Source organism: Macrobrachium rosenbergii, chromosome 14, assembly GCF_040412425.1.
Source record: "Macrobrachium rosenbergii isolate ZJJX-2024 chromosome 14, ASM4041242v1, whole genome shotgun sequence".
In the NCBI taxonomy this organism is placed as follows: Eukaryota; Metazoa; Arthropoda; class Malacostraca; order Decapoda; family Palaemonidae; genus Macrobrachium; species Macrobrachium rosenbergii.
In genome coordinates, this window is record NC_089754.1 from 39,014,771 (window position 1) to 39,022,959 (window position 8,189).

The window sequence follows — 8,189 nt, forward strand, 5'->3', positions numbered from 1 at the left end:
GACAGGTTACTTGAAAACATCCATCCAATTAAAGCTGGACAGAAAGCGTTTTCTTCTCATCGAGAGACCAAAATGTGTCTTACACATCAATGAGAACGTTTGCATTTAGCTGTTATTAAAATGGTGCTCTTTTGGATGTTTTGAAATCACAAATATGCGATTTTATTTTTGTGTCTTGTAAACGTTTTCCATTGATGTGTAAGACACACTTTGGTCTCTTGATGAGAAGGTAACGTTTTCTGTCTAGTTTTAATTGGACGGATGTTTTCAAGTGACCAGTCATTAGATTTTTTTCAGATTTTCCTTCGAATTTCTCGGTCAAGAAACCCCTGCTGTTTTTATGCGCTGGGGTTTTATATCTTGTTTTTTTAGAATTTTAGGAGATTTTGGAAAATTAGGCACGTTATAGTAAATGGGGAGTACAGTGTATTAATTGCTGTCGGATGAGATGCTGTTCTTTCCTTCCTTTATCATTCTCTCTCTCTCTCTCTCTCTCTCTCTCTCTCTCTCTCTCTCTCTCTCTCTCTCTCTCTCTCTCCCAGTCCTATTCCTTAAGGCCGGAATCCAAGATCTTCATCTGGCTAAAATAAAGGAGGAAAAAAATCCTGAGCTCTAAAATAATCTTTTGCTATTTCCATTTAACTAATCGTATTAAAACACGTCACTACACCTTCCATTCAGACGTTCCGCCCTTTAAACCTACCCTCGGTCCATCTGGTCTTTCCCAGGGTCCATTTAATATCTCCTCAGATATTAGCACGCCCAAATCCCAAAGCTACTCTCATACCAACCCAGCAGATAAACGACCGCATGCAAACTTTCACACGCGCGCACGCAAGCAAGCTCGGCTACGTCATAAAATGTCTGCTCCATTCTTCACGAGTCTGCTGTTCACACCTTACGTTCTCAGCGCCGAGCCACTTTGCTTAGATAGAATGTTTTCCTTCTACGCAGATTTTCGTCTTGCATGGTACTTAATCATAATTAATAATTACATCTTGTGTTCACCTTTCGAAAATATGTATTTGTTGGTAAGATGGAAATTTATAAAAAAAAAAAAAAAAAACCGGGTGTTAATGTTTCATTAGTTTGGAGAAATATCTTCATTCAGTTAAAAGAGTTCACTTAAAATGTCGATACAGTTAAGATTTTGTAAGTAGATTTATACTTCCTGTTGGAATTTGATTTAGCTGTATGAGAACCAGCCAGATTGCAGTGCTCGCTGAATTGAGTCTGTAACAAATAACCCCTAACATATTCTCTCTCTCTCTCTCTCTCTCTCTCTCTCTCTCTCTCTCTCTCTCTCTCTCTCTCTCTCTCTCTCTCTCTCTCTCTCTCTCTCAAAAAAAAAAAAGAACAAATAAAAAAATCTCCTGTGACATGTTATTTTTATCTTGTTTACTTTTTCTTTCCTTTTTATTTTTGCAAAATATGCCCAAGAAAATCAAATGCATCAAGCTGGAATGACATGTTGGGACTGGGACAGAGAATGATAAACCTGGAATACAGGATGCAGTATGGCCAAGATACCGTCTGGCTGGGGCACTGGCCTCTCTCTCTCTCTCTCTGTCTCCCTATCATCTCAGTATGCTTTCCCATTCTCCATTCTCAACCAAATATGTTCTGTCTGACTTTACTAGAGGGATGCCTAGTAACATTCACAGATTGCTCTCTCTCTCTCTCTCTCTCTCTCTCTCTCTCTCTCTTTGTGTCTTAACAACATCCAATCTCATTTTTGATGTTTCATAGGATATTTTTCTGTCAGACAATATTTGCTTAAATGTTGCAAGGTTGATTGAACAAGTATTGTATGGGAAGCTCCTTAGGCTCGCTGTAAGGATTATTCTTTCTGTCGGGGTCCCTTTCTCTCTCTCTTATTTAGAGGACTGTTTGCTAGGTCACGTGGCTAACGTTTTGTGACGTTTTACAGTTGCTTATTTAAAGTGTGTGGTTCTTTTCTCCAAAGGGGGTCAAGAGCTAATGCATTTTCCTCTGTGTATGCTCAGCGACAAAAGAAAAACATGTTCTCCTGTTTTGTATTTATTTTGATCTTCGTCACTACCTTTCCCATCTTTCTAAATGAATAATTTTAATGGATATTATTTCTGGAGAGAATCATAATCGTTTTTACAAGAATTAGGTCGGAAAACTCTTTAAATATCTTATATATATAAAGCGAATCCGGTTGTGGGTCATATATATGAGTTACCCAGTCCTCCCAGCTGCCAAAAGGTGTTCGTTAATGCAAATTGACACTTGTCAGTTAGTCCTGCGTCATTAATCATTAATCATATGACTAATGCTACGGAACTTGTGTTTCTCACATTCCATCATTGTCAGTCTTGAGTTAGTTATATATATATATATATATATATATATATATATATATATATATATATATATATATATATATATATATATATATATATGTATGTGTGTGTGTATGCATGTATGTATGTATGTATGTATGTATGTATGTCTGCGTGAGTGTGTGTGTGTGTGTACGCGCACATGCATCCATGTAAGTATCTGTGTGTTTACGGAGAAAGAGAAAAATTATAGTTTATGTATAAATGTCGACTGGGGGTCGTTTTTATTTTATAAAGTTAATTCTGTTTACCGTTTCGAGTATGGCTACTATGTAAAATTATTTAACATGCTTCTAATAGAAGTATGCCCTGGAATGAAACTTATATGTTAAATTTGAAAAGTGAGACCAATAAGTGGATAAATTCGTTGTTAGGAGTTGTCTGGCACCGTATGAAAATGAAATAGAAGAACTGAGTCGAAAAATATAAATTTTGCTGTTAGGTTGAATAGTAACTGTATAATTCCAGCAATATAGATGTCTTTTGTCATGAACTGTTTCAGATGAAGGGGTGCGTGGAAATTCATACCATGCCGCCCTTGATAATACGTCGACCTCTTTATACTGATGAGGAAGAGCAAAATACATAATAACTCAAATGTTATATGGAATAGATTTTCTGTGACCTAAATAGTAACGCTTCAAGCCGGAGTAAATGTGGATGAAGGGGTGTGGAAATTCATTCGTATTCATTCGTGAAAATACCTTAGGGTTCTGTCTTTATTCGGGAGTAGTCATGGAGGTAAGGTAGACTAGAAATTAAAGTGGCTAAATGCTATGTGACCTGTATTTTCTGCGATGTACTGAACAGGAACGTTTGAATCAAAGGAAATAAATCGTCCCCACAATCTGTTAATATGAATGGATGAGAATAGAATCAGCTATGGTCACCCAAAATAATAAGGCAATGTCTTTCTATATACATAAAGCATCAAGCAAAGTTTTGTGAGATTAGAATGACTCACAGCACGAGGAGAGATTTTATTAACGTTCTTTGCCTTTTAGCATCATCCTGATGTGAGATACGCGTTTATAGCATGATGGCGAAGCTGTCAGTGCTGTTGTTTTTTTTCTAAAGAGTTACGATGCAATTGCTCTCGTAACAATAATTCCAGTCACCAAAAATTATTAATGTATATGGCTTATGCTAAAACAAAGCTTCTTATTATTATTTCGGCGCTGCTGTCTCTTCTACCCTCCCGATCCCCTGCCGACCCACCCCCACCCGGGGCTGACAAACAGATTTTCAGGAGGAGGGTGGAGTCTCCCCCCACCCTCCCGTTTTCCCTACCCGCCATGCCCCCACCCGGGGCGGACAAACCGGTTTGCATGGGGTGGGTGGCTGTGTCACGTCTCCCCTACAGTCACCTGGGGGAGGACAAACAAGATCCACAAGGATTTTATTATTATTATTATTATTATTATTATTATTATTATTATTATTATTATTATTATTATTATTATTAAAAGAATCACTCCAGTATGGTTCGAGTACGGTCGATTGGTGCTCTTATAATGGTACTCATAATAGTTGATGTTATCTCTTGGTTTTTCTTTTAAACTATTCAAATTTGGTTAAAATGTCAATTATGTAATCATTAGTAGGCTGAAGGGTAAATGAAAGACCGTAAATGAAAATAAACAGGTGGGTCAAGTGGCTTCTGTACAGATGATATGTTCTCAAGATTCTTTCTCTCGAGCGTAACGCATTTCATTTCCTTAATTTAAGTTCACCTTTTTAACCAGAGTCGGTAGCTTTGAAAAAAATAAAGACAATCTTGACCGTTTTATTCATTAATAAGACAGAATAGTTTTTATTGACAGGAATTTCAATTTGTTCTTCTCAGTTCATCCGAACTTTCGCATAAAATTCTGTCTTTGCCAGACATGTTCAAATGGACGACCCGAAGTTCCCAGGATAAAAAAACATAACACTTTTCTGAAGACTCGAAGGTATTAGCGTAAGAGAGAGAGAGAGAGAGAGAGAGAGAGAGAGAGAGAGAGAGAGAGAGAGGCACTAGAACAGCTCCCGGAAATGATGCAATAAACGCCTGTTCCCTTTGTTTAATAACAGTTGAAGCCGGAAGCAGAGTAAACGTGAAAAATTGAGAACTGAAAATTCTTAGCCAGGATCAAGCAAGAGTTTCGGTAATGCCTCGCAACGCTCACATCTGCAACGCTTTCAAAAAAAAAAACGAAGAAAAAAAAAGCATGATTACACCATGCTCAATGTCAAGAATGAAAAAGAGATTAAAAGATGCGCTTCTGGCATTTATTATTAACTGTTGCTACCAGGTGATTTCGGAAGAATTCTGAGATAAAAGAACTGAGAGGAAGTTCATGTTCGCTTTAGTTAAGCTAGGGCTAAGTAGGAAAGTTTGGCGTTTATGGAATGGTTTAACTGCGGCTTAACGCGCGGGCAAAAATGGATTAACTACCCAGAGAGCGAGAGAGATGCGTTAACGGATGTCCTTCTGAAGGAGTAATAAGGGGAGTGTGTATGTATGTATGTATGTATGTATGTATGTATGTATGTGTGTATGTATATATATACATACATACACATATATAAATGTATATATATGTATGTATGTATGTGTATATATTTGTATACATTTGTATATATATACATATATATATACACACACACACACACATTACCATAGACTTTTTCCTTTTAAAGGCTTGCACCATAAAGAGGTCAGCTATCCCGTTCTCAGCAAGTCATTTAGGGTATGGCAGTCAGTCCCATGCCCATTCTTTTGACTTCCAGCCGACGCTGGCACCCGATTCGATCACCGCGCGCAAACTGGAATCGAACCGCGGGTCCAGCCAACTTGAACCTAATGTACTACCATTGTGTTAGGCCTTATGTATATTTATGCATTCACTTTCCAGAGGCCTGGCTGTATATTAAATCAACAAATTGCTGGGCAAATTATGATTAGATAACAAGATTTCAGGTGACGAGTATCGACGATAATATCGAAAATAGAAGTCATTTTCATTTGAAAATGGAATAAAGATATTTCAGATGAACTTCCCTTTGAAATGGAAATGAATGAGATCACTCGGGAACAGTCTCGCACAGTTACTCGGCAACCAATTAAATAAAGATGACTAGGTTTATTTAAAAAGAATTAAGTTCCACCTTACAGTCAACCTCAAGGAAATATCAATATAGGGACTCGCGTAAAATACCAATGCGATCATTCTTACCCCATTTAATCTTACGTTTCTCGGCATATGCTGCCAAACGTCAAAGAGAGACCGAGGGGGTGGGGGGTGTGGATATGGCCCTGTGGATAGGAAGGGAGGGCTAAGGCTCCTGACCTGCGAATATAACTCTGAATCCTTCTTGATATAAGGAAAGTCACATTGGAGAGGTTATTTGGTTGGGAATGGAAAATGGAAAAGCATTCTGAGATGATTGAGAGAGAGAGAGAGAGAGAGAGAGAGAGCGCAAGAGTGAGTCAGGTCAATGTATCTCCTCTTCCTTGCGTTGTGTTGTGTACCTACAGTAGGTTCAGTACACCTTTGGAATACTATTATTTTTTTCCCCTTTTTGAAATCTTGGTGAATGAAGGAAAGACTCATGCTTATCACTAGAAGCCTGATTCCTCTTTAGGAAGATGTTAAAAATACATACACATCTGGTGAGATGCTCATAGTTAAGTATACCTTAGTTTAACCAGACCACTGAGCTGATTAACAGCTCTCCTAGGGCTGGCCCGAAGGATTAGACTAATTTTACGTGCATTTATATATACTGTATATATACACATGTATATTTATATATACATAATATATATATATATATATATATGTATGTATATATGTGTGTGTGTGTGTGTGTGTGTGTGTGTGTGTGTATGTGTGTATTTGTATATATTTCAGCAAAAAAAAATGACCGCTAAATCACTTCGATACAGTGGTCGAGATATGCCTCATTCGGCTTTAGTAATAGCTTCTGAATTCGACAGGTGTATATACTGTACACATGAACTGAGCGAGACTTGTTTCATCGTAGCTCGACGTGTTAGTGCGCCCTAGCTGGAACTTTACATGTTTGTATCCGAATCTTGCCACGGAAGTTGAAATCCTCTTCGTATATTCACCATTCGGTTTCAGGCAACTGATAAGCGTATCCTATAGAGAGAGAGAGAGAGAGAGAGAGAGAGAGAGAGAGAGAGAGAGAGAGAGAGAGAGAGAGAGAGAAAGGTTAGCGTAGGGGTAAGGATATTTCAGTGGTTTGAGAATTTTTGGTCGTATGGGAAGAGGGGCGACCATCTTTTAGGGGAAAAGATTGGATAATCCAGAATTTTTAAGAGAGGGAGACCTAGAAAGGGTTGGGTAGATGGTATTTGAGAGGCATTAGAAAGAAGGACCCTTAATATACAGGAATCGCTCGAGTGTGTGCAAGATAGATGTAAATGGTGCAGATGTATATAGTGGCGTTCGACGTCCTGGAAGTTTTCTGCACGCCGGTACATCCCCGATTAGATAGTTAAAGTATACATTTATGTATGTATGTATGTATAAAGTAAAATGTAATCTTTATAGAATCTCTTAATATATGCTGAGAGAAACTGAAAAGTGTTCTTAAAAGTACATTTTAATTCTGTTTAAGCAAAAAAATTTAATGTTTCTGTGTTCTTGCTCCAGAAATTTATTCTTTCCCTATCTCGTAGCCTAAGAATGAAACGATATAGGGCTAGGCATGTTTCTTAAAACCCCTGTATGTCTCTGTTGACTATGTAGAGAATAATGTTCTTGATTGTTAGTCGACTGTTATGGATAACAACTTTTGTGAAAGAAAGATGGGAGAGATCAGTACCTATCTGTCAAAATAAGTATCTGTCAGAAAAAATTAAAACCAAATATCATAATTTACATAATACAATTTAAAAAAAATATATAGGATGGCCTAGAATAAATCTTTAATCTCCATGGGATGACCTTACACCCTAATAAAGGCATAAATCAATAAAACAAAGTCACTAAAAGATAATTTTTGATATAAAAAAACTTACTGACTTGAGCATCCTCCATCATCTTTGTGATGTGGGTGGCACATCCCTCTCCAATTCAGTTAGTCTCTGAATTCTTGTTGCTTTTCCATCATTTATTTGCTGGGGGAGAGAATATACAATTTTCCTATATTCTCCGGTTCATGTTACATTCCTTGCAGTATATCCGTATTGTATATTCATTTTTATTCTCTTTATTAATCCTTAATTTGCTTTTCTTTTATAGTGTCTTTAACTGATTGCCGGTATTAAAGAAAAGTACGTTCTTTTATGTTCTCTAGGGATCTCGAAATTGTTCATTGGTTTTTCGAAGATCTATCATTTTTTTACATCTTGAAAAGGGTCATGCAATTCATCATTCGTTCTTTAAGGATTCTCATTTAATTTTCAGTGTATTAAGTATTCTTAATAGTTTTTCTATTATTTAATCTCATTCTAACTCTCCTTGTCCAGTGCTCGAAGACTTTCTTAGCACTGCTCTCCCTTCATTCTTCGAGATTGAGCCTTTTGTGATTTGTCAATATCCAATTCAACTTGAGAAATATAATATTATAATAACTGTATGTTTTTGATATTTTCGATTTGTTCATAAATATTAAAAATATCATGACCAAAGAACTGTTCTGTAAAGGCAAACGCATGAGATCCATTTGGCCATACTGAAAACCCGTGAAGAATTTTCTACTCAGCGCCGAATGGTAAAACCTTTTGTTCATGTCGCACACGTGGAGCAAATTTAAGGTACCCCAGCGGAAGAAGGGGCACAGGACTGTGTTTAGAATACACGAAAT